Below are 25,271 nucleotides of genomic sequence, written 5' to 3'. Positions count from 1 at the left end.
TTTTCATTGTCTATTTACGATCATTTCAGCTGTGAAGAATCCTGTCTACACGTTATGAAAGATTCTTTATTGCCAAGAATTTCAGTGTTCCGAATTTGGAAATGCAAAAGATAAAGGTAGGCCTTTGTGAGTAATCCAAGTTTCTGAGATTCTATTTTCTAGTTTTGAAGGTGTCTTCTTTATAGCAAAGCTTTCAATGAGAACAGTACATTTTTGCTCTATCAGACAAGGACGGAGTAGCACAATGTGATTAGATAACAGACCTGTTTTTTCATTTACAATTGGTAACAATATGTTTAACCCTGATATTGTCAATACATAAATTTTAATGTATATGCATGCTCTGAATGGTTTTTCTGTGTTGTGGGGGGTTCATAGAATTTCCACAGATGATTTGTCAATCCAGGAGTCAATTAGCCTTTTGTCTTCTTCCAAAAACTGCAGTAGACAGAAACAGAGTCAGACACAAGAGGTGTTTCAGTTACTGTGGTGAGAATAAAACAAGCTTCTCATCAGTCTTCTCCTTGCCAATAGGTTTGACCACAAAAATGAGAAAATCAGCCTGGGGTCCAATGAAAGTTCCTCTCATAATTCTGGCTAGTACCACACTAATGAGTACTGCAGCAATAATGTATCCTTGATGAGTTTTAACTTAATGTACAACACATTTGTTAGGTGTTTTCCAATTCTTATACACTTGGCGCTGTCAAGATGTAATACAGGATTGCTTAATTAATACCCGTGGGCCTTTCTAATCAGCCTGCAAAATATTCAAGGCCTTGCAATTGGCAAAAGCTGATGTTTTTTCATTGATGGTGATTAGTCGCTTTTAAGTTCTCATCCATATTAATGTAATGCAGAAAGAAATGTTTATTCTGTTGGACGTAATAAAAGTCATGACATTTTCTTGAAGAGCAGCAGCATGCTCGTGTATTCTGGCCAACATCCTATTCTCAAGTCATGTCAGGAGAAACAGATGTCCAATCATTTCAGTTATTGCGTAGAGAGTGGTTATCATGTTTGCAGCAGCTCAACAGGTAATTCATTACTTGTGAAGAGCCTGATAATTCTGCCTTGTTGGGCTGAATTTTGCAGTTGTAATGATAATGACATTGATTATATTTGTCAGCAACATAGAATGAAACTGAGACTACCTGCTAGTATACGTTAAACCTGGAAATACTGGAGCTGTTGTCAATTATTCTTTTCTCCTTCACAGGTTGTACATTTGTAGCTTTCTCCTGTTTAATTGTGGAGAATTAAAATAGTTGTGAACTATTCATGCTGTAAAATAGCTTGAAAATATTCTATATTTTGCATAAGATGTATACATTTTTAGAAGTGTATTAAGAGAGAGGACGCCACACGCAGCCACCTTCTTCTGGCAGTAGCCAGCGAAAGGCTGATAGACGGCGCTGAACATCCGCTCGCCTTCCGCACTCGCCTTGATGATTTCACTCTTCCTCGACCCTTAAATCAGCGAGATTGGTTCCCGGCTTCAAGGCTGCATACCTCACAAAGCACCCTCAGCAAAGCACCAGATTGCTCAAACACACCACCAAAATCTAGATCACAGGCTATAACAGAACCACATTTGAAAAAAAAAAGAAGACACAAAAAAGTGAAAGAACATCTGTTTTCTCAGTAAATTCATGTACTGACTATAATAAAGGCTTCAAAGTGATGGGATAATCACCTTAAATCACACGAGGAGCTTTCTTTAACAACAAGTATATTTTGAAATAAAGTTTGTGGACATTAGTTTTTCAAAAGGAGATGTGTGGAGCAAATACTTTACACAGAGAGTGGTGGGTGCTTGAAATACACTGCCAAGGGTGGTGGTGGAGGCACTGATGCACCATCAATAACTCCAAAAGACTGGAAGTAGGGTAAATACTGAAAGGCTTTTAAGTAAAGTAAAGGCATCCGTTAGTCTTGCGAGACCATGGATCTGCGCCTGGAAAGTCTTCACTCTCCAGGGCGCAGTCCTGGGCAAGGTTGTATGGAAGACCAGCAGTTGCCCATGCTGCAAGTCTCCCCTCTCCACGACACGAATGTTGTCCAAGGGAAAGGCATTAGGACCCATACAGCTTGGTACCAGTGTCGTCGCAGAGCAATGTGTGATTAAGTGCCTTGCTCAAGGACACAACACGTTGACTTGGCTGGGGCTCGAACTCATTTCTTCAGGTCGCTAGTCCAATGCCTTAACCACTTGGCCACACACACACAAAGGCTTTTATTCGCAGTAAAGTGTGACCTCCAGCATGCTGAGTGTCTGCCCCTGGACTGAGAGGAGGAGCCAAGGCCCAATCGCCTTTATTCAGGGGTCTGTGGGAGGAGCCACAGGGGCAGTCAGCAGAGGGGCGTGTCCAGACAGGTAACCCAGTTACAACATATATATATGGTTTACCACAGGCATATACTGTACAGTAGAAGTATTTGGTAAGTGGTTCTTACATTGGCACATGAAGATGCAGAGAATGGAGGGGTCAGAACCATATGCAGACAGAAGTTGTCATTAGCTTAATTAGATTGGCATAACATTATGGGTTGAAGGACCTGTTTCTGTGTTGTACTATTCTACAATATATGGTCTATTAGTTCAAGCTACAGTACAGATGACAACCAAAGTTACATCACATTCATTCAATACCTACCAGCCTTCTCCTTCCCACCCTCCCCCCACCTTCTTTATAGGGCCTCTGCCCCTTCCCTCCTCAGTCCTGACGAAGGGTACCGGCCCGAAACGTCGACTGATCATTTCCACAGATGCTGCCTGACCTGCTGAGTTCCTCTGGCGTGTTGTGAGTGTTGCTTTGACCCCAGCATCTGCAGTGTATTTTGTGTTAACATTCAATACCTACCTAGCTTCTGGTAGAAAATAAGATGTTTCTCGGGTTTTGTTCTCCAAATGCAATTGGTTCTGATCTGATCAAAACTAAATTCAGGTGTTTTGTCGAAGGATATTATTCAGGACTTTCCAAAGCACCTTTCATATTTTAAAATATATTTGCTGCTGTAGTCAGTTTGAAGACAGATATCTCACACAAATAGCATACAATAATAATCAGATGCTACATTTTAGTGGTTATTAACTGGAGATATGAGGTAGAAAGTATTTTCATATTAAAGCATTGTACATAGGAATTTTGTGCATAAAGGCTATTTCTGATAGTTCAACCCAAGGATTTAACTTACACAGTATAAATCACAAATATTAATTTAGTTAGAAGATTGATTCAACAGATGAAGTTGCCAACAGATGTGTGCCACAAAATCTTTGGGTTTCACAAAGAAGCCGTTAATATAATCCTACTCTTTTTTTTCTAGGAAAAGATTAATCAAAAGAATCACGTCATCAAAATTGGACAAAAGTAAGTCTGATCTTGGAATCAGGCCTAGACCCAAAGAGAATGTGATAGAAATAGGCTGTGAGCAATTATCAGAAGAATCAGGATTAGTTACCTAAGCCATATGGATCTGCATGTGTGATTTGCTTTTAGGGAGATGTCATTTTGGCCATATGCTTCCCTAGGCTCTCAACTAATGTAGAGGGAGGGCTACTGAGGGAGTTTGCAGGGTCAAGATAGCATTCTCAATGTTTCTGTTTCCTTGCCAATCCCTTTCTTGAAACTAGTAATGACATTACACACATTTGGTTAGCTAATTCCGAAGTTGTTGAGCTAATTCAATCACCAGATTAAAATCTTGAGCATATGAGCACGAAAATAACATCAGATTTGTCATTGCTCAAGCTCAACACACACAGAATGCTGGGGTAACTCAGCAGGCCAACCAGTATCTATGGAAATGAATAAACAGTTGAAGCTTTGGGCCGAGACCTTTTATCAGAATTGGAGCGGAAGGGGGAAGAAGCCAGAATACGAAGATGGGAGCGGGGAAGGAGTACAATCTAGAAAGTGATAGGTGGGAAAGGTAAATGGCTGGAGAGGAAGGAATCTGATAGGAGAGGAGAGTGCATCTTGGGAGAAAGAGAAGGGGGGACACCAGTGGGAGGTGATAGGCAGCTAAGGAGAAGAGGTAAGAGACCAGAGTGGGAAATAGAAGAGGGAAGGGGGAAGGACTTTTTTTTTACTGGAAGGAGAAAACAATGTTCATGCTATCAGGTTGGAGGCTACCCAGATGGAATATGCAGTGCTGCTCCTTCAACCTGAGAGTGGTCTCATTATGTCAGTAGAGAGAAGACCATGGACCAACATGGCAGAATGGGAATGGGGATTAGAATTGAAATGGTTGGCTACTGGAAAATCCTGCTTTTAGCAGATGGAGTGAAGGTGCTCAACAAAGCGGTCCCCCAATTTATGTTCCATATCACCAATGTAGAGGAGGCCTCATTAGGAGCAGAGGATACAGTCGATGGCCTCAATAGATTCCCAGGTGAAATGTTGCCTCACCTGGAAGGACTGTTTGGGGCCTTGAAGGGTGCAGAGGGAGGATATGAATGGACAGATGTAGCACAGCTTCCGTCTGCAGGGATGAGTGCCAGGAGGGAGATGGGGGAGTCAGGTGGATGAATGGACAGGGGAATCACAGAGGGAGCAAGTGGAGAGCGGGAGAGCTAAAGATGTATTTGGTGGTAGGATTCCGTTGAAAGTGGCGGAAGTTGTGGAGAATAATGTGTTAGATGAAGAGGCTTATGGGATGGTATATGAGGACAAGAGGAACTCTATCACTTTTAAGGCTGAGGCAAGATGTCTAGGAAATGGAGGGATGCAGGTAAGGGCAGCATCAAAGGTGAAGAAAGGGAAACCTAGTGCTTTGGTGAAGGAGGACATCTCTCATGTCCTGGAAAGGAAAGCCTCATCCTAAGAACATGTGGCAGAGATGAAGGAACTTAGAAAAGGGACTGATATTTTTACGGGAGACAGGGTGGGAAGGTAGTCAAGATAGCCATGAGAGTTGGTGGGTTTGTAAAAGATATCGGTAGACAGTTTGTCTCCAGAGGTGGAGACAGAGGGATAGAGAAAGTGAAGAGAGGTGTCAGAAAAGGACCAATTGAATTTATGGGCAAGATGGTAGCTAGAGGCAAATTTGATGAAATTGACAAGATCAACATGGGTACATGAAGCAGCACCAATACAGTCATCAATGTAACGCAGAATCATTGCTCAAAAATCCCTTAAGAAATTGTCTAGCAGTATTTTAATGTTATCAACTGTTGAATTTAATGAAGATTACTCTGCAATATGCTCAGAGACTGCATGAGTGAATGAGTTCAACTTTCAGTGCATAAGTCTGTAAAGGGTTACATTTTATTATCCGAAAGCCGATTGATTTTCATCAAATAGTGAAAAATAATTTTCTCCGGAGTTCTTATTTGTAGTACCTCAATGATATTGAGTCTGAAAAAAGAGATGAAAGCATTGTGGTTGATAAGTTAAACTAGGATGAAACCGAAGAATTTTCAGATCTCTGTGCTGTAACACAGTGAGTCACATTTCTGTTCATCTTCTGAAACTTGTTTTCCATAAGATTATGTAATGTCTGTTTGAGTTATCTATCTAATTAGATTAGTTGCTGCACCATTAGGGTAAGGTAGAATTAATTATTGTCAACACTTAATCCCACTATGAGATGATTTTTGGGTATTTTAATATACCTCATTTCAGCTTTGTTTTTCTGAAATGTTCAACATTCATTTGGCCTCTGATGTTTTCCTTGAGTTTGATGGGGAAGGTTGGCTTACCATGACATTTCCTTTTTTTTGCTAAAATGCCTTTGCCTGATAACCTTTCTTATACTTATCAAGAAAATTGCCTATCTGTATTTTCAAGAATTAAACCTAATTAATTCACACTGGGCTCAATCAGTGGAGACACAAGAGACTACAATGGTGGAATCTGGAATAACATACGAAAAGATGGAGGAATTCAGCAGGTCAGGCAGCATCTGTGGAAGGAAATGAAAACTGACATTTGGGTCGAGACCCTTCATCTGAGCTCAATCAGTCTAGATCGGTTTCCCAACCTGGGGTCCATGGCATAAAATGGGTTGGGAAACCATGGTCCAGATGAAGGGTCTCAACCCAAAATGTCAACTGTCTATTTCACTCCACTAACGCTGCCTGACCCACTGGGTTTCTCTTCCTTGTTGTGTGTTGCTTTTCAACAGTGATCTGTTCTCTGGATCTACAGCCACTCTACTAAACTCACCACTTCTTTGACTCTTGCCATTTGTGCATCATTTCCTTCCTTTACTGATATTCAACTAATTAGGTCAATACGTAGGCCACTCTAGGTTTCTCTGCCTCTCTCCCTTTTTAAAACTTTCCATAAGATCCTGCTCTTTGAATAATCTTCTTTCTCACTTATCCTATTATCTCTCTCTTTGGTTTGGGTCCAGTTTTGCCTGACTATAGCTGTGAGTCACATTGAGGTACCCTATAGGAAGAAGGTGAATTCTGTAACAGGGAGCAGACGTGGAATGCTAGTTTCATGGCTAAATTGCAAGTTGAAATTTTACTCCAAAATTTTGTTGGCAAAATATTGCATAATGGAAGTATGATTGGAATGGCTTCTGGTAAACGTTGGTATACTTTGGCTTTAGAAAACTTAATATCACAAACATATTCTTTTTTTTAAAGCACTAGCAGATTGCAAAATGTACAAGCTCATTCTTGCCCTACTCATCTCCACACAGGTCATAATTGCAACTTCTGAGCGTAGTTAACAAAGTTTAGGGGAGCCATTGGAAATGGTTTTACTGGTCTGCATGGGAAGGTTCACCCAGAAGCAACAGCAACCCTATTTGAGATGTTACCAATGCTAATGTTGTGAGCTGGGTTGGACACAGCTTAGGGAAGATCTGGTTACTTCAAAGAAAGTCATTTTATTTACTCTAGGGTGCAGCAGTTGAGGTTAGGTGTGTCCCACAGAAATGCGTCAAGTTTAATGTGATGGGTTAAATTGTTTGATCGAGCCAGCTAATGAATCGTGTCTGGTTCAGCATAGACTCCACATACAACCTTGAGGTGTTAGCTGTAGAGCGCAATTCTAAAAGAAGCTCCATTTTCAATGACAAAAATGCACTTGTTTGAAGAGGAGCCACAAAGCTTTTGAACTACATGGCATATATAAGTTGGCCCAGTCTGACATGTGCCTCGTGGTTAGTTTTGCAGCCTAAATGTGGTCCAGTCATACACAAGCAAATTGGTCTGTGAGCTAATCTCCCTCTGGGTTTTAGTGTAATACCTTGTCGTTATCCCTGGTGTTGCCCCCTACCCGGAAACCTCCCCAAGATAGAATCAAGGCCAGGGATCAGATCTGAAGCAGGAATGCAAAAAACTTCAACTTTAACTTCACTGTTAATTCATGGTGATTTTTAAGGGACTTTCAATAATTGTGGGTGTTAGCTTTAAGCATAGATACCCCTACTTAGTATCCCATTTATTCATCACACGGAAGGACTTTTCAATAGCTGTTTCAGTTACAAAAGGCATTAGAACAATGTGGGTAACTGGGCCATTTGTTCTGTAACTATTTACCACAGAGGTAAGTCAGGTATGGGATGTGCAATTTGCAGTGTGAATACTTCAGCATAATTACTATCAAATTAATCTAAAATATACATTTAATTTAAATCAATGGTAATTATGCCGAAAGAGTAACATTTGCCTTTTAATTTTTTTTTCAATTTATGTTAAACTTTCTTCTCAGTTTTGTCTACTGAATGTGAGATCTCTGTTCCAACGGAATGATACGACAATGAGGTGTTGGTTCAGGAGTGCATTTCTAAAAAGGTTCCATTTCCTAGGTCAAAAATATATTTGACGAAAGAGGAGCCACAAAGCTTTTGAACTACACAGCATATACAAATTAGCCCAGTCTGACATGTGTCTGGTGGTTAGTTCTGCAGCCTGAATGTGGTCTTTTGTGTAGGTATTGGGTTTTCTTGCCGAATTTCTGTATCAACCTTCTATGCCAATGTTTTTGATCTGCTTAACAAAACAGGAACTCTCAGCATTGAGTCAGATAAAGTTTAGAAAGTGTCTGCTTCGTCAGCCTACCTTCCTAATTTTGTTTGGTTACAGAATTAAGCAGAGCTAAGACATGCTAAAAGAGGCAATTTTCTTTGACAGGATATTTGAGCTTTGGATAAACATATCATTGCACACAACTAGGATTTGTTCATGGCATGTCAAATTAAGGAGGAAGAGGGTGTGGGGGTGGGGGAGGAGAGAAGTGACTCTTTGATCTATCGTAGTAATTTAAAATGATGTTGGAGCCAAGCAGCATGAGTGCTTTTGCTGCTGAATTCATGGAAAATTGAGTGTACACTTTAAAATAATTCTAGAAAAAGACAGGCCGTGAATTACTGAAAGTTGTTTTCTTTTTTTCCCCCTGTTCTTTTTTAATATCTGGTTCTCTCCCTTTCTCCATTCTATTGACTTGCCTGTCAACTGGTTTGTAAGAACAAAATTGCGTGAAACAGTTCAACTAGATCATGGCTTTTCTTTCTAAATTCCACCTTCCTGTTTGATCTTATTCTCTGATTCCTTTGGAATCCAAACACTTTTCGGCCTCACTCTTGCACAGACATAATGGCTGACCCCATAACTCTCAGAGATGGAATATTCAAAAGATTCAAAACCCATGAATTAAAAAAGAGTTCTCTGGATCTCAGATCTGTCTTTGAGATCCGAGATTTAGAAATTAGATCAGGAGATTAGTTATAGACTCTAAATGTCATACAGAACAGAAGCAGGCCCTTTTGGTCAGGTTGTTCATGCCAACAAAGTTATATACCTGAGCTAGTCCCATCTGGCTGCAAATGGCCAATGTATCTCCAATCCGTTCCTATCCGAGTATCTGACTTTTAAATGTCGTGATAATACTTGCCCCAACCACTTCCTCTGGCAGCTTGTTCCACATAACCAGCCTTCCACCACTTGAAAAGGTTGCCCCCTAGGTCCCCTCTGATATTAAGTTTTAGAACCTTCTCCCCCCAACCTCCATCCTGTGGGGAAAATATCATATCTTTGCACCTCATGATTTTCTAAACTTCTGTAAGGTCTACCCCCAGCCTCATGTGTTCCCGGCCTATCTGGGTTCTCCTTATAACTCACATCATCCCGTCTCAGTAACAGCTATGTGAATCTATACTTCACCCTCTCTAGCTTAATGACATCCTTCCTACACCTACAGTAGGTGAGCAGAACCGCACACAATTGGTTGATGGTAGGGTGCAGGACGGTGATGGGAACAAGTTTTTTTTTGGGAATGCAGGCCTATTTCCAATGGTGTGCCACAGGGATTGGTTTTTATTATTTATATAAATGATTTGGATGAGAATGTAAACACAAGAGATTCTGCAGGTGCTGGAAGTCCTGAGCAACAGAAAACATAAAATGCTGAGGAACTCAGCAGGTCAGGCAGCAGCTACAGAGGAAAATGCGCAGTCAGAATTTCAAGCCGAGGCCCTTCATCTTGCTTCACCCCTGTGGTCGAGGATGTACGAATGTAAACAAGGGAAAATCTGCGGATGCTGGAAATGCGAGCAATACACTCGAAATGCTGGAGGATCTTAGCAGGCCAGGCGGCATCCAGGACACGAGTACAGTCGATGTTTTGGGCTGAAATGTTGATTGTACTCTTTTCCTAGATGCTGCCTGTCCTGCTGAGTTCCTCCAGCGTTTTGTGTGTGTTGCAATGTGCAAACATAGTAAGTTCACAGTCAGTATTAAATAGGCAGTATCATAGACAGCAAAGAAGGATATCACCTTGACGGACACATGGATAGGGAAGGTTCAGATGGATCTGGGCCAAAGGTGGGCAGATGGGATTCTCCTAGATAGGCATCTTGGTCAGCAGGGATGAGTTGGGCTGAAGATCCTGTTTCCTCCATGTATTTCTCTGTGGCTCTAAAACTCCTAAGTATCCTCTCACAATGTCTAGAATAGTTATAACATGACATCCAAACTCACATGCTCAATGCCCTGTCTGATAAAGGCAAGCATGCCACAGGGCTTCTTTACCACCTGTCTACCTGTGTCATGACTTCCAGGGAACTACGCACTTGCACCCCCAGATCTCTCTGTTCTACAACACACTCCAGGGCTCTGCAATTAACTGCGTATCTCCTACCCTGGTTTATCTCACCAAAAAGCAATACTTCACACTTGCCTGAGTTAAATTCCATCTGCTATTCCTCGACCCACTTTCCTAGCTGAACAGGATCATGGTGTAATCTGAGATCACCTTCTTCACTATCTGCTGTACCACTAATTTTGGTGTCATCTGCGGACTTACTAAACAGGTCAGCTACATTCTTAACCAAATTGTGAATATAATTGTTAACAACAGAGGACCCAGCACACATCACTGTAACACACTGTTGGCCACAGGCCTCCAATCTGAAAAGTAACCACCATCTCTGGCTACTACCAAGCCAATTTTGTATCTGAGACTTTCCTTGCCTATCCTGGATCTTCCATCATAAGAAGAACCAATCAGCATTAACCTAGTCAGGTCTATTCAGAATTTAACGATACCTTCTCCTTTTCTGTTGCTGACATATTTTAACACGCTGCTTATGGTGTTCAAGTAAAGAACTCCTGAGTTTCTTAGACTTATTTTTGATTATTTCTCCCAATATCATAATTTCAAGGTTAACGGGGTTCACTTAACCTCAACATGTAACTGCGTACTGTATCTTATAAAGAAAGTGTGAGTGTAAGGTCACACAATCATATGGGTTTTTTAAGGCAGTAACTTTTAGACTGTTAGTTGAAGCTCTATGACTTCAAGGACTGATATATTTGTGATCTCAGACAATGAAATAATTCAGCTTGGTTTGTTCTAGATATAACAATCCCGATTATTTAAAAATGTAATCATTTAAATAGTTACAATTATTCTGCTTGCATTGCTTTTCAATTTGATAGTTTTCATTCCTTAACCCCAACAGAAGTTAGAAGATAGCAGCATACAAGGGCTTACAGTGTGTGGTTGAAATTCCTCTCTGCTGCTTTGTGGAGATAGTAGCCTGTTTACAATGAGACTCTAGTATGGCTAGTGCCTTTGTTGCAGAAATAGAGAAGTTTAAAAATTCATACATAACATTCCATGAGGTCTATTGGATTTGCAGTTTCATGTATGAGTGTGCTCTGTTCAAATTATGCTGATTTAAAACAGGCCTTGTATTACAATACCCAATTGCAATGCTGCATTCTCTCCAAACCTCAGTTCTAAGAGATGAGAACATTAGGGTGTTACGTACCCTTCTGCAAATGGCAATTGAAATTAGGTAACATTTCAAATAAGGCTTGCCGTTGAAGTGATATACTTTCATTTTGTTTCTCCTTTTTGTTAATCAAAGTAATTAAGAGGAGAGGGAAAAAGAATATGTATGAATTTTTATTCCATTATGACTTTGGTAATTTTGGATATCAAGCATAATGCAAACCAAAAGCATTTAGCTAGCTGTAGGACTCAAGAGGCTACAGGTACTGGAATCTGGAATAAGAATCAATCTAGTAAAGGAACTCAGAAGAGTGAGTAGAATCTGTGGGGTGGGGGAGGGGCAGTAAAGGAATTGTGGATGCTTTCATTTGAAACTCTGCAACAGGACTCAGTAAATGTGATTTAGAACATCTAAAGATCACATAAATGTTGGTATATTCTTTCTCCCAAGATGTTGAATAGTGTAAAAACAGAGGCCAATCACAACAAAGCAAGAAAAATCAAAGGCGAAGCATTGTAGGATACTCGAGGTGGTTACTGAAAAATAATCCATTAGTACTGATGGTAGTCTTTAGAAGCAGCCTGCTCCATATTTTTTGGTTAAGATTTTACCTGGTGAGAACTGAGGGGAAGTGAAGCAATAAAAATACTTTCAATAGTGAGCATTTTCAGCCCACATTCTTCAATAATCTTTTATAGACTAAAGATATTTCTGGAGAAGCTCATATTTTGTATGTTTTTATTATGGTTCAGTTCCAGCTTGTGTGATTTAGTGGGCTGAGCACAAATATTTCAAATTGGCCTTTCTGTAATAAGCAGGATATAGAATTTCTGCTCCAACCATAACATTTCTTGGTAAATGTTCTGGGTTTAACCATTGTGTGTCTAGAATACTCTTGACAATGTCATTATATGGAACAATGGCACAGATCCTCTGTTTTCTTTTTAAAAAATGTAAATTTTCCAACATGCATCCTCAGTGAGGAGCTGTAGTGCTGGGAAAATCACTGATATGAGGTTTTGCAGTCTGGGAACGAAAAGAGAAAATCTGGGGGCCTGTATTTACAAGTTTCCATCTAATAAAACTAAATGGAACTAAAAGTGGGAGGCACTGGTCAGAATTCCTATTAGGCGCTTGCAGCTTGTGAAGTTCTTTTTTCACTTATGGAATGTGCACTTAAAGCTTTCTACTCATTTTCCACTCCTTCCATATCTCTGCTAATTTTTATTGAAGTCATGACTTATCTAGTGTGATCTTTGTCCCTAAATTTTCTTTTAATTATTTTCTTTTGATCTAAGTATTGGGTTGCTCTATCTTTATTTAAATTACATCAACAGTTTCTGCTCAAAAACAATAATATTTGTCTGGAGGAGAGTATGAGAGAGCATGGGAGAGAGAGTTCATCGGAATGAGTCTGAGCTGGACTCAAGGCTTTGATCAAAGGAAAAAAGAAGTGAATGAATTTAATGTAGTATCAAATCTTACGCTTTTTTAAAAAAATTGTTTTATCTCTCATAAAGAAGTAAAGAAGTTTGGTATTGAAACTATTTGTTCATTTTAATTTCTTGAAAAACTCAGTCATCCACAATAGAAGACAACCAGAATCATATAATACTATATGTCAAATGAGCAGAACTTAGTCTATGAAAAGAACGCATTTGCCTAAGCACCTCTGACTGGGGCCTTACGGCTAAGTTCTCTGCAATTAGTTGCTCTTCAGAATCATTAATATACGTGTGAGTACATTCATATTCAGTTAAAATTAAGCTTAGCAATGGTGTCCTTCACTGCTGAATGGCAAATTGAAACTTTAATAAGTAAAGAAGGTACAGGAGCCTCAAAACCCAAAACCTGACACCATCAGGGTCAGGAACAGTTATTACCCTCAACCATCAGGTTCTTGAACCAAAGGGAATAATTTAACTCAACTTCACTTACCCCATCATTGAAATGTTCCCAGAACCTATGGGTCACTTTTAAGGACTCTTCATCTCATGTCCCCGATATTTATTTCTTATTTATTTTTTATTATTATTTCATTCTCTTAGAATTTGCTTTTGTTGTCTTTTGCACACTGGTTGAACACTCAGGCAGTGTGGTTTTTCATTGATTCTATTATGGTTATTATTCTATTATAGATTTTTTGAGTATGTCCATGAGAAAATTAATCTCAGGGTTGAATATGGTGACATATATGTACATTTGTACTAAATTTACTTTGAGTTTTGTTGAGATATCAACAAAGCATGAGTAGCAACATTCTACAACCCAGATTCTAGGCAGTTTCATTCATTGTGAACTGATTTCTCTGCCATCTCTCCCTTGCTATTGCACCTTTAGACATGACTAGTAATGATCTAGGTGGTATACTGTACTGTATCTGCCAGTGTTCCTAAAACGAGAGTGGGAAGTAGCTTTTTATTCATTCATTATTTATAATGATTTTGGCTGTTTCTGGTGAGCCCTGCACTAACTATTTATCCACCATTCCCTATAAGAAAGTGTGGGCTAACTTCTTAAACCACTCTTCTGTCCTTCTGGAGGACACATTCTGACAATATGATAGGGCAGAGTGTTCCAAGATTTAGAACAGTCACATATTTATAAGTTAGGATGGTCTAGAGGGGAAACTGCAGATAGTGGTATTCTCATGTGATAGCTACTCTTGATATTCTTGGCTGTTGGGTCCATAGGTTTGGGGAGTACTATCAGAGCAGCCTGGGTGGGAATTGCAATGCACTTGTTCAGTGTGCTTGTAATGGAGGGAATGAATGCTAATGGTGATGAATCGGGGTTCATCAAGTGAACTGGAATTAGTTTATTACTGTTATATGTACCAAGACACAGTGAAAAGCTTGTCTTGCATACTTTCATCCAGATCAAATCATTAAACAACGCATTGAGGTAGAACAAGGTAAAACAATAACAATGCAGATTTATGTGTAACAGCTCAGAGAAACTGCAGTGTAGGTAAACAATAAGTTGCAAGATCATAACAAGGTGGATTGTGAGGTCAAGAATCATCTTTTCATGCTAAGGAACCATTCAATAGTCTTGTAACAGCAGGATAGAAGCTGTCCGTGAGCCTAGTGACATAAGCTTTCAGGCTTATGGATCTTCTGCCTGGTGGAAGAGAGATAAGAGAGAATATCTGAGACAGGGTCTTTGATTTGAGATGGATATTCACTGTCTAGGACCCACAGGGTGTTTTTATCTTTCTGAGCATAGCAGCTGACACTTCTGGAGATCAAGGAGTTGTTTCTGAGTAAGTGAAACTTCCACCCAATATTCTTTGTTTAGCTTCTTGCTATAACTGAGAGCCAGTTGTCAGTTCTGAATGTAACTGGCAAACAATAAGTGATCGGAGGTTAAGAAGAGAATTTTACAAACAAACAGCATTGTCTCTAGAGCACAGGACGGTGGCCCACAGCATGGGCTGGTTGCAGTGTAGGACAATAGGTTTATGTTAATTGGCTTGTGTCAAACCAGACAACACTGGCTAAGTTATTTAGTTCAAGGAAGCTTGCAGACCAAACTGATACTGTCACTTAGCATATAAAATAACTGATCAATTAATAGTTAGAAGATTTGTGCAGTCAAAGAGTCAGAAATTCACAGCATTTATTGTAGGTAAATGAAACCCAGAAGCTTTCAGACCATCTGTGTGAAAAGGTATTGGAAAAAAGATCACATGTGTGTGAAGTCACCCAAGTGGCAGAGAAACGGTATAAATATAAGGGAGCAGTTAGGCTTGTTAGGAATGGTCAAGGAACATCAAGAAGAATGACAGAAAGATGAGATGAGCTAGAATCCATTCTCCTTTCAAATCTGTGACAGACAACTCGTCCATCTGCAACTCATAGGTATGTCTTTTTAGCTAATAGAAATTGCACCCATGTTTTGGAAATCTTTTGTAATCTGGAAATCTTTTATAAAATGGAAATTTTCTGAGAGTTTTAAATGTTTTTTAAGAATTTTATCTAAATTTAAAAGTGCATCTCTAAAAGTAAATGGTGTTTAAATGGGAGTTGGCAGCTAAGCTTGCTGTGGAGGATAGACAAGGGGTTTGATCTATCCTTTGAAGAGTGGGTGGTTTAGTGAGGGTACCCATAGCTATTTAAATTGGACAGGGCTTAAGTTCTTTGAATTTAGCACTTCATGGTCAACAAACCCTGAGTAGATTATGCTGGCTGCTTTATTAGGCAGAGTACATGGAGGGAAGGCTTGCTTCTATGATGTGTTAAGTTGTGTCCACAACTTCCTGCAGTTTCTTACAGTCATGTGTAGAACAGTTGGTTACCAAGTATTTATGCATCCAGATAGAATGCTTTCTACGATGCATTGAAAAAAACAGGAAAGGGGAGATGGGGCATGCCAAATTCCTTTAGCCTCCTGTGGAAGTAAAACCATTGGTGTACTTTCTCAGACATGGTGTCTACATGATTGGACCAGGACAGCCTGTAGGTGAAGTTCACTCTTAGGAACTTGTTGGTTACAATCCTCTGTATCTCATCACTATGTGGACAATGTACCAGAGTAGAAAGTCTTGAACATTGCTGGTGATGTACTCATCTGGCAGAGAGTGTTCCATCACACTGTTTTCTTGTGCCTTGTAGATAGCGGAAGAGCTTTGAGGTTTCAGGAGAAAAGAATACCCAGACTCTGACTTGTTCTTGTAGCCATAACTATTCTGGCTTGTTTGCTTGAATATTGGTTCAATGATGAACCCACTGGGATATGAATGATGAGGGACTGAATTATGGTAATATCACTGAATGTTAAAGGTGGGAGCTGAGAGTCTCACAAGTTGGATTTGGCTGTTTCTTAGCACTTTTGTGAAGTGTATGTTATTTGCCACTAATTAGTTCATGTCTCAATTTTGCACTATGTAGACATTGACTGTTTCATTTGTAGGGGAGTTGCAAATAGTACTGAATGTTCTGCAATCATCAGTGAGCAACTCTTTTCTGATCTTATAACAGAAGGAAAGCCATTGATAAAATAGTTGAGCATAATTGACTTGAGGAGTTCCTGAATCTGGGATGATTAACAATAACAATCTTCCTTTGTGCAAGGTATGACTCTCACCATTGTACAGCTTTTAACATCTGGAGCCCCTATCACAACCCAGGATTATTTGTATAGTTCTTTGTTTGCTAGTTCTATAACTTAACTATTGCACACCATTCTACTAGGCAAAGTAAGATAACGAGAATCTGACTGTCATGGGCAAAGTGGTTAAAAAGCACAGTCTTTTAGTTTCCTTAAAAACTATTTCTGCTGCGTGCTGCATCAGATAAAAAGCAACATTTTATGCAACTGTAGCAATCTTAACTTTTTAGTTAGTTTTATGAGATTTCTTTATGAATGAGTGAGTGCATTTGCATTGTAACTGTTGCTGACCTGGTTTGGGGAAAAAAAATACTCAGCACAATTCAGCAATGCATTTAGCCATGTAATCATTTAGACTTGCAACATTTGTAACAAAATTCATAATGCTCCTTGAAAAGATTTGGTGTTAAAGGCTGTGCTAAAAAAATGTTTCAAAAGCTTTAAAATAGGCTGAGGAAGTTACCATATCTCAAAATTTTGTGTGGTAACTTGTGAAATATTTATAGCTAAGTATCTATAACCTGAATGGTTTTAAAGCGAGGGTCGTCTGTAGTTTCAAATATTGTTCCAGCACAAAATGCTGAAGGAGCATTTGATTAGCAAATATAAACTCGTAATTGAAAATAAATGTACAGGCAGATTAAAGGTAGGGGCACTAACACTTTCTTCTAAGATTCCTTCTGTCTTTTACCTCTTCCAAAATGTCTTAATGAACATGCCATGCAGAATTAATAACTGTATAAAATTGGGGAAGGCAACACAACATCAGGGATAATATCAGGAAATAACAGTGTCCTGAATATGGGGAAATATTGGGGCCAATCCTGCTTTTAAATGGAATAAGGTGAGCATGCTTTCTTATACGACAGGGATTCCTATCATTTTTTATGCCATTGCCCCCCCCCCCACCATTAACTAAGGGGTCTGTGGACCCCCCGGTTGGAACCCTCTGTTTTGGAATGAAACCCTGACCACACCTTCCTTGTTGCTTGAAAGCATCGAATCTTTGCAACATAAGGTTACTTCAGTAAATGAATTTCCTCAACATTTGAACGCACGTTCCCACATCATCCTCATAACTATGCCAGGAGACTAAAATACATTCCCACAAATAATATCTGATCCAAATTCATAACTATTTCACAAATTATGAAAGATGCCCTTGAAAAACAAAGAAATCTTGTACATCATATTCTGGAAACAAATTGTAATTTCCTATGGCTATTTTCATGTCTCTTGCTATCTGAGTGAAACAGATGTCACATAAGTTCAGAAAACTGGATTTCCAACATATACCAAAGAAAAGCTGTTTGTGTATCTAAAGTATATTGCTTTTGACATTAACTAATCTTTTGTTATTTTGCAAGTATTGGCAAAATTGAGTGATTTCAACTGAAACCATATGATCTCAATCTGTAATCTGTAATGCATCAACATGCACTCATTATAACGCAAACTAAGTAACATTTTACTGCATTCTGGGCCATGTCTTTTGCATCAGAAGAACTTCCATTGACAAAGCTGTCTTCCAGATTTTTGTGAAGAAAGTCTAGGGAGCTGTCAAAAAGAATGAGTTTCAAGCTATGTGGAGCTTGTTACATGTTGTGCTTGCCATCAAGTCCTGGCTGCAGTTCATTTTTAAAGTTTTACAATATTTTGCAAAAATATGCAGTTTAAATAAACAACACTTAAGTGCACGTTTCAAATAACAGTCTCTTTTCATCTACTGAATTTCAATGGCAGTGATTTTTCAATGTGAATAAAAATTTCCCTGGCTGTTTAATTTGCTTTTGCTTTCTTTGTCTTCCAAACATTTACCAATAGCTAATGTAGATTAATTATAATTCATTATGTCTCCCCAAGGCTTTTCTCACATAAAAGGCCAGGTGTGTTCAAGGTAAAATATTTTTTTCAAGGGCTTGACTGTGAAAAGGTAATACATTGTCAAGTGTGAACTATTTACCTGAGTGCCCCAGTAAAAGAGCTATAAAATATAAATTGGACCCATCAAATATTTTATTTGCAAAGCTTGTGGTTACCTTAGGTTTCACTTGGTACTGTCTTATCAAAGAATAGGTGGAGCCTCTGTGTGCTGCCTACATTTTTAACTTCATATGTCAGCAGTATGTCCTCAAAACCTCAAAAGATTTGGTAAATCTTATTAAATATTGCCTTATGAAAAATAAATGAACCTCTGAGATTTCTTTGTCCCTCTTTGCTCCAGATAGTTTCTTTAACGTTGCACCAAGCTCCTTTTTTCACTGATTGCACAATGTTGCACAGTGAAATCTTCTCCTGTCTGATTGAAGGGGCCAGAACTTAATGCCAGATCATTTCTATTGAGTTGCAGGCTGGATGCTGCTAGTGAGCGGTGGTGGGTTGGGAATGGGGAACTGAGACCGATGAATGAGAGGTTCACCTTCCAGCGTTCAGGTCTACTTTTTAAAAAGTCTGTGTATTTTTAAAGCTTTGCTGAAGCTTTTCACCCCTGGACACAATTACAGAGGCAGTATTATGTCCAGAACTTATCAGAATGTCATTTCTTACTTTGTAAGCATAAGTATAGTTTAGGAGGTCACTCAGCTAAAAGAATGTCACAGTTGAACTCTATGCCAATCTCTTCTAATATTTACATATTTACATTCATGGTTTTGTGACTGAAACAAATCAGAAATAGTCATTCTGGTTGAATTGCTTTCCTTTGTGGAATTGCTGGCCATGTTAGTAATGTTGCTACCACTGTACTCAGTATTCCCATTCACTAGCTCTGACATGGTGGGTATATTATCTGCAAGATTTGCTGCAACAACTCACTGAGATGAACAACAGAAAACACTCAGCAGGCCGGACAGCATTTTTGGAAGGAGAAATATTTCAGGTCAGGGAAAATGTCTGAGTTTTCACCATTTTCTGTTTTTATTTCAGATTTCCATTTAAAAAGTTTTTAACTGACTAAACTTATTCAGAAAATAACTCCCTTTTACAAACTCTCCTATTAAGAAGAAGAGAAGGCCACTACTATGGGAACAGGAGCAGTGCAAATCACTCCTGAACTGAGTTGGATGCATGCTAAAGTTTCTTCTGAATTGGTGTCTTGGAATCCACCTCCTGACACAGTCACCATCAGAGCTGCAGAGGACGTGGTGAAAAAACCAGCCACCATTGTATCTGAACAAGAAAGAGCACCCATTGTAGCTCTCTTATGCTGCAAGTAATCCCATCATTGTTCTGGCTAATTATAAACTATTATGTAGTTTAACATTTTTTTGCAGTTATCTCACATGTCTGTAACTGAACTCTTCCCAGCTCGGCCGAGATGAGCTAATCCAGTATTTCAACATCAGTCAAAATAACTCTGTTTTGCAGCTTGATTCACTTGCATGAAGATGCGGAAGGATGGTGAGGAATAATGTACAGTCAGGTGAAGAGTGTTGCATGTTCTGATGTTCCATTGAGAACATGCTTCCAGTTGTAAGAAACTGGTAAAATCAAAGATATTTTCTGGCAGTACATTCAGTGGTTAAGATCTGGAGACCCAGATGAAAGGCAATGGTTATTTTTGTAGAAAAAGTATTACAGACGAAACGAGATTGAACTAAGAGTGCGATAATTTATCCCTGAGAGCAGTGATTCAACCAGACATGTTCTGAGCTGTGGCACACCATGATTTGACATCCTGATAGACATTCTGTTAGCTCCCTTCATTAATGGTAGTCCTTGTATTCTAGTCTACTGAGAAGCATGCTCCAGGACACACACATCCCATCACATCCGAGAACTCCCCATTCTCCCACCTCTTAAATAATGTGCTTCTGTTATATTTTCCTTAACCTCTCTGAAGATTGAAAGAGGTTGCATCCTTATGTCCTCTTCACAGCTTGTTTTGCTCCTTTTCATTGTGTCATCAGTGTATTTAACAATTACATTTTTGGTATCTTCATGCAAGTTATTTATATACATTGTAAAAATGTGAGGTCTTAACACCAACCCCTTATTTATCACTTCTTGCCAACCAGAAAAAGACCCCCTTATTGCAACTTTCTATTTCCAGCCAATTGTCCATTTGTCTTCACATTATAAACTTGCGTTTTCTCCAACAACTGTTGAAGCATCATCTTTTATAATTTGTGCCCAACTCGTAGTTTCCTGCTTTCTGTCTCCTTTTATGAATAATGGAGTTATATTTGCTCTGGGATTTTCCCCAAATCCAGTGAACATTGGAAAATTAAAGCCAATGCTTCAAGAATCTCGTTAATCATTTCATTTAATACCCTAGGATAAAGCCTCGGTATCACTTCCCTGGTGATTACAACTTCGCTGAGTTCCTGCCACCCCTCCAGTTCCCAGATTACACCTATAGTGTATTGGAGAAGTATTGGGGATATATAGTGTATTGGAGATGAAGACTCCATTTTTACAGTGCACTCTGATGAAATTTGCCTAGTTAATCCATCTGACATTTTTTCCCCATTGTTACTTCTCCAGACTTGTTTTCTATAGAAGCAACATCCACTTTATTATTTTTTTTTTAATTATCTATAGAAACTCCTCCTATTTGTTTTTACATTTATGGATAGGCGAGAATGGAGAAGGGCAGCTGTATGGTAGAAGATATTGATGGAGATCCTGATTTTAAAAAAAGCCATGTGAAGGCCCTGTTGAATTTAACAGCGATATAAGACTATTTTGTGGCTATTATCCAGCATGGTTGATAGGCTGGTCAAATACGTGAACAAGTTGTATAAGACAGTAACTAGGGAGAGCTCCAGCTGTCAGTGTTTTTGGTGGGGATCAGAGGCTGGCAAGAGATTGAATTAAATATCACACCTTTTTTGAAATAAGTGATTTAGAAGGTAGTAAAAAGAATGATTGAGGGCTGTTGCTAAAGCTGATTGATGGAACAGCAGGAGTGATGCTGATTTACTGATGGGTTGATTGAGGAAGTTGTGGGACAGTAGAAGCTCCTTCTGGACAACACAAAATGCTGTCAAAAGTGCCAAATGATGGCTAGTTTTACACCTGAATTCCCCAAGCTATCATAAACCCATGTGGCAGCAGCGACTTTTGCAAATATACTATGGGCCTGATTTTAAAAACTTCAGTGAATCTGTGGATAGGGGTGGAAAGCAATTTATTGGTGTAGAAAATTAAGGCAGGGTATATATGGTCGATTGGCAATATGTTATGAAATTTCTTATAAGACCATAAGACATAGGAGCAGAATTAGGCCATTCAGCCCATTGAGTCTGCTCTGCCATTCATTATTATCCCCCTCAAACACATTCTCCTTCCTTTTCCTCAAAACCTTTGACACCCTCACTAATCAACAATCTATCAAACTCCACTTTAAATATACACAATGACTTGGCCCTCCAGTGTTTGGTTGGTGGGATGACAAACTGGATTGCTTACATGCATGCATACTGCCGGCAACCCCGTTTTCTTGCCAACAGCGCTCATGCACCATCACTTTGCAGGACATGTCATTCAGGGACTTGAGCCATTTTTTTTGTGAGACTGTATATCTACTTGTCGTCTTAACCAGTGTATGCTAATATGCCTTGCGCTGTGTATGTTTTGCACCTTGACTCTATTCACATATAATTAAATGGTAGTTAAACTTGAACTTGAGCTTGAATGCAGCTCCCCTGCCATCGGTCTCGCCAATGAACCAGTGAAAAGGACTTGCAGTATTTTATATTACCAATGTCCAACAGAGTCTTGCCATCACATTGAGAAATGTCAAAGTCAATCACTTTGCTGGAACGTGCACCGCCTCGGTACAGTGGAACACAATAAGTCTAGGCAACAACACAACGGTACGCAGCAAGTCCAGCTCCATCGCTATTGAGCAACTCACTGATGGGATATTTCTGCAGCACTTGATGCTCTTAGTAACCAGCAGTGACTTGTGATCATTAAAAAGACTTACAATACACCTTTGATTGGATCCCGGGTGGTCTCTGCTTCTGAGTGCACCACCACCTTACTGGATTGATAAATTAAATTTGTAAACTTGTGAGCATGAATGAAATGAGATCCAACCAAGCTGCATTTGTGAAGATTAGAAACAATACTTGGGTGTCCTAATAACAAAATATTCTGATTAGATCTGCTCATGAAATTAGGTCTCAAAGAACCAATACTGTTAAAACAGATCTCATGAGGATTACTTTTTCACTTTTTGGGAGCTTGTTCTGTATAAATTGGCATTTGCATTTCCTTTTATGACAACAACAATATAAGTATTGTTTTTTTTTCATTTTGTCAGTCATATTTCTTGAAATACTGCCCCGTAATGCAGATGTTTTGGAGCTGGGTTGGCTAATGCTGAGGGAATCTCATGCAAGGTATTTTCTGCGTTCCTGGTAAGCACAGGGATGAATGCTGTGAGACCTCTATCCTTGTTAGATCTGACAAGGGACTGAAGTTATTTCAACTGACCAATCCAACAGAACCACTGAGAACGCAGATTTGTGGATTAATGTGGAAGAAGCTCTTTAGAAAGTGTAGGAATTGCACTTCTTTATGATTATGTATAGAATATTCACTGCCAACTAACTCCCTTCTGTTCCAGGTGTGCCTTGACCTTTACGACTAGGCATGAATCCAAAGAAGAAATGCTGAGGAAAAAATAAAGTTATGGGAACACTTAATCATGACCTAAAGTCATTGAAAAGTGACAGAAATTAATCAATTGCTCGTACAGGAGTCCCAGTGTGATTCAGGCCAGAGTAATACACATACTACCCTGCTTAAAAGTAAGTGAAAAATGCATTTAAATATATGGTTCAATGGCTCCATTTAATATCAGAGAAAGTATACAGTATACAATCTGAAATTCTTACTCTTACAGACATCTACAAAACGGAAAAGAAAAATCCCAAAGAATAAATGACAGGAAAACGTTAGAACCCCAAAACTTCCCCTCCCCATCCCACGTATAAGCAGCAGCAAAGCATTAGCCCTCCCCCTTCCTTTTGCCTTTTGGCGATACAGCTGTGCAAACACTTAATATGTTTCTACTAACTTGTCTTTCTCTAACATAATAGAGCTTATAACAAAAAGGACAGACTTTTATTATAGATTGGAAATTTTCTTTGACTCCCGATCCATAGTGAGAAGATATGTGGCAGAGTGCAATAATTTGCAATAAAGGAAATAAAGGGCATGTAAGCTAACGGATGTTAGGCATGACCCATCATTTGCCTCTTTCCATGCTGGAGGACCCCAAAAGGAGGCAATGAGAAGGCCCTGAAGCCAACAGCTAGTCACGTTCCCTATCTTTTTCCATGTATGAACTCTGTGGTTATGGTGTGTTGGATCTTAGGCTAAAACTTGAAAATATGATAGATTATAGTCGTAGTCATAGTCATAGACTTTATTGATCACGGGGGAAATTGGTTTTCATTACAGTTGCATCATAAATAATTAAATAGTAATAAAACCATAAATAATTAAACAGTAATACGTAAATTATGCCAGGAAATAAGTCCAGGACCAGCCTATTGGCTCAGGGTGTCTGACCCTCCAAGGGAGGAGTTGTAGAGTTTGATGGCCACAGGCAGGAATGACTTCCTATGACACTCAGTGTTGCATCTCGGTGGAATGAGTCTCTGGCTGAATGTACTCCTGTGCCCACCCAGTACATTATGTAGTGGACAGGAGACATTGTCCAAGATGGCATGCAACTTGGACAGCATCCTCTTTTCAGACACCACCGTGAGAGAGTCCAGTTCCATCCCCACAACATCACTGGCCTTACGAATGAGTTTGTTGATTCTGTTGGTGTCTGCTACCCTCAGCCTGCTGCCCCAGCACACAACAGCAAACGCTGGCCACCACAGACTTGCAGAACATCCTCAGCATCGTCCGGCAGATGTTAAAGGACCTCAGTCTCCTCAGGAAATAGAGACGGCTCTGACCCTTCTTGTAGACAGCCTCAGTGTTCTTTGACCAGTTCAGTTTATTGTCAGTTCATATCCCCAGGTATTTGTAATCCTCCACCATGTCCACACTGACCCCCTGGATGGAAACAGGGGTCACTGGTACCTTAGCTCTCCTCAGGTCTACCACCAGCTCCTTAGTCTTTTTCACATTAAGCTGTAGATAATTCTGCTCACATCGTGTGACAAAGTTTCCTACCATAGCCCTGTACTCAGCCTCATCTCCCTTGCTGATGCATCCAACTATGGCAGAGTCATCAGAAAGCTTCTGAAGATGACTAGACTCTGTTACCACCAGATGAATTAGGAACGAGGAATATCAGAGTTTACATTTCAATCATGGGGTTTAAGTTAGCAGTGTGCTAAACTAATATATAAATATATGCCCTAATTTCATAAATTTCTTGATTTGAGGGATACGTCAGCTTAAAATACTAAATTAATTTATAGGAAATACTCCAGTTCACTGTGACTATATAGCTTTATAGCCTGGTATCCTTTGCATGATCCTAACTGTGTGTTTTTTACGGACTATTTAAAATAATATATATTTACTTTGTCTCTGTGGCCTCCTTGCATCACAAACAATCACCAGATAAGAGATGGCAGATGACCTTTTCCAAGTCTCTGCCAATGTTGTTTTTATGGTCAATACATATTGTGCTCCCTGATGTCACCTTTTTCCCAAATTCCCTGAAGGAAAATGCTTGGTCTTTACTGCCACATTCCTTCTCAATATTCTCTCCATCACACCTCCCTTTCTCTTCAGTTGACAATTTCTATCTTTTCCTGTAGCGCTTTATTAACTTTGATTCTTCTCTCTACAGATGCTGTTGAGTATTCCTGTCTGTTTTTATTTCAGAGTTTTGGTGTCTGCTAAACCTCATGAAGAAAGAAATCAGAAGTTATTTAGGTAAATCACTGAAATTATCCACTCTCTACTGCTGTGTAGTGTACTATATAGCAGTCAGTAATGATGACTCATAAAACAACAAACTATCAGAAATTGCC

The 25,271-nt window shown here is 39.3% G+C and overlaps 2 long non-coding RNA genes across 2 annotated transcripts in view; one reads left to right on the top strand and one right to left on the bottom strand.

Annotated features, from left to right (window-relative positions):
- LOC140201243 (uncharacterized) overlaps positions 1-25,271 on the bottom strand; it is a 174,692-nt gene that overhangs the window by 26,190 nt on the left and 123,231 nt on the right. The window lies entirely within an intron of this gene.
- On the top strand, positions 31-25,271 carry LOC140201244 (uncharacterized). Its single transcript, XR_011886807.1, has 3 exons — positions 31-116; positions 22,892-23,075; positions 25,123-25,271. It is a non-coding gene; the product is annotated as an uncharacterized lncRNA (long non-coding RNA).

Source organism: Mobula birostris, chromosome 8, assembly GCF_030028105.1.
Source record: "Mobula birostris isolate sMobBir1 chromosome 8, sMobBir1.hap1, whole genome shotgun sequence".
In the NCBI taxonomy this organism is placed as follows: Eukaryota; Metazoa; Chordata; class Chondrichthyes; order Myliobatiformes; family Myliobatidae; genus Mobula; species Mobula birostris.
This window is presented reverse-complemented; position numbering and strand designations above follow the sequence as displayed.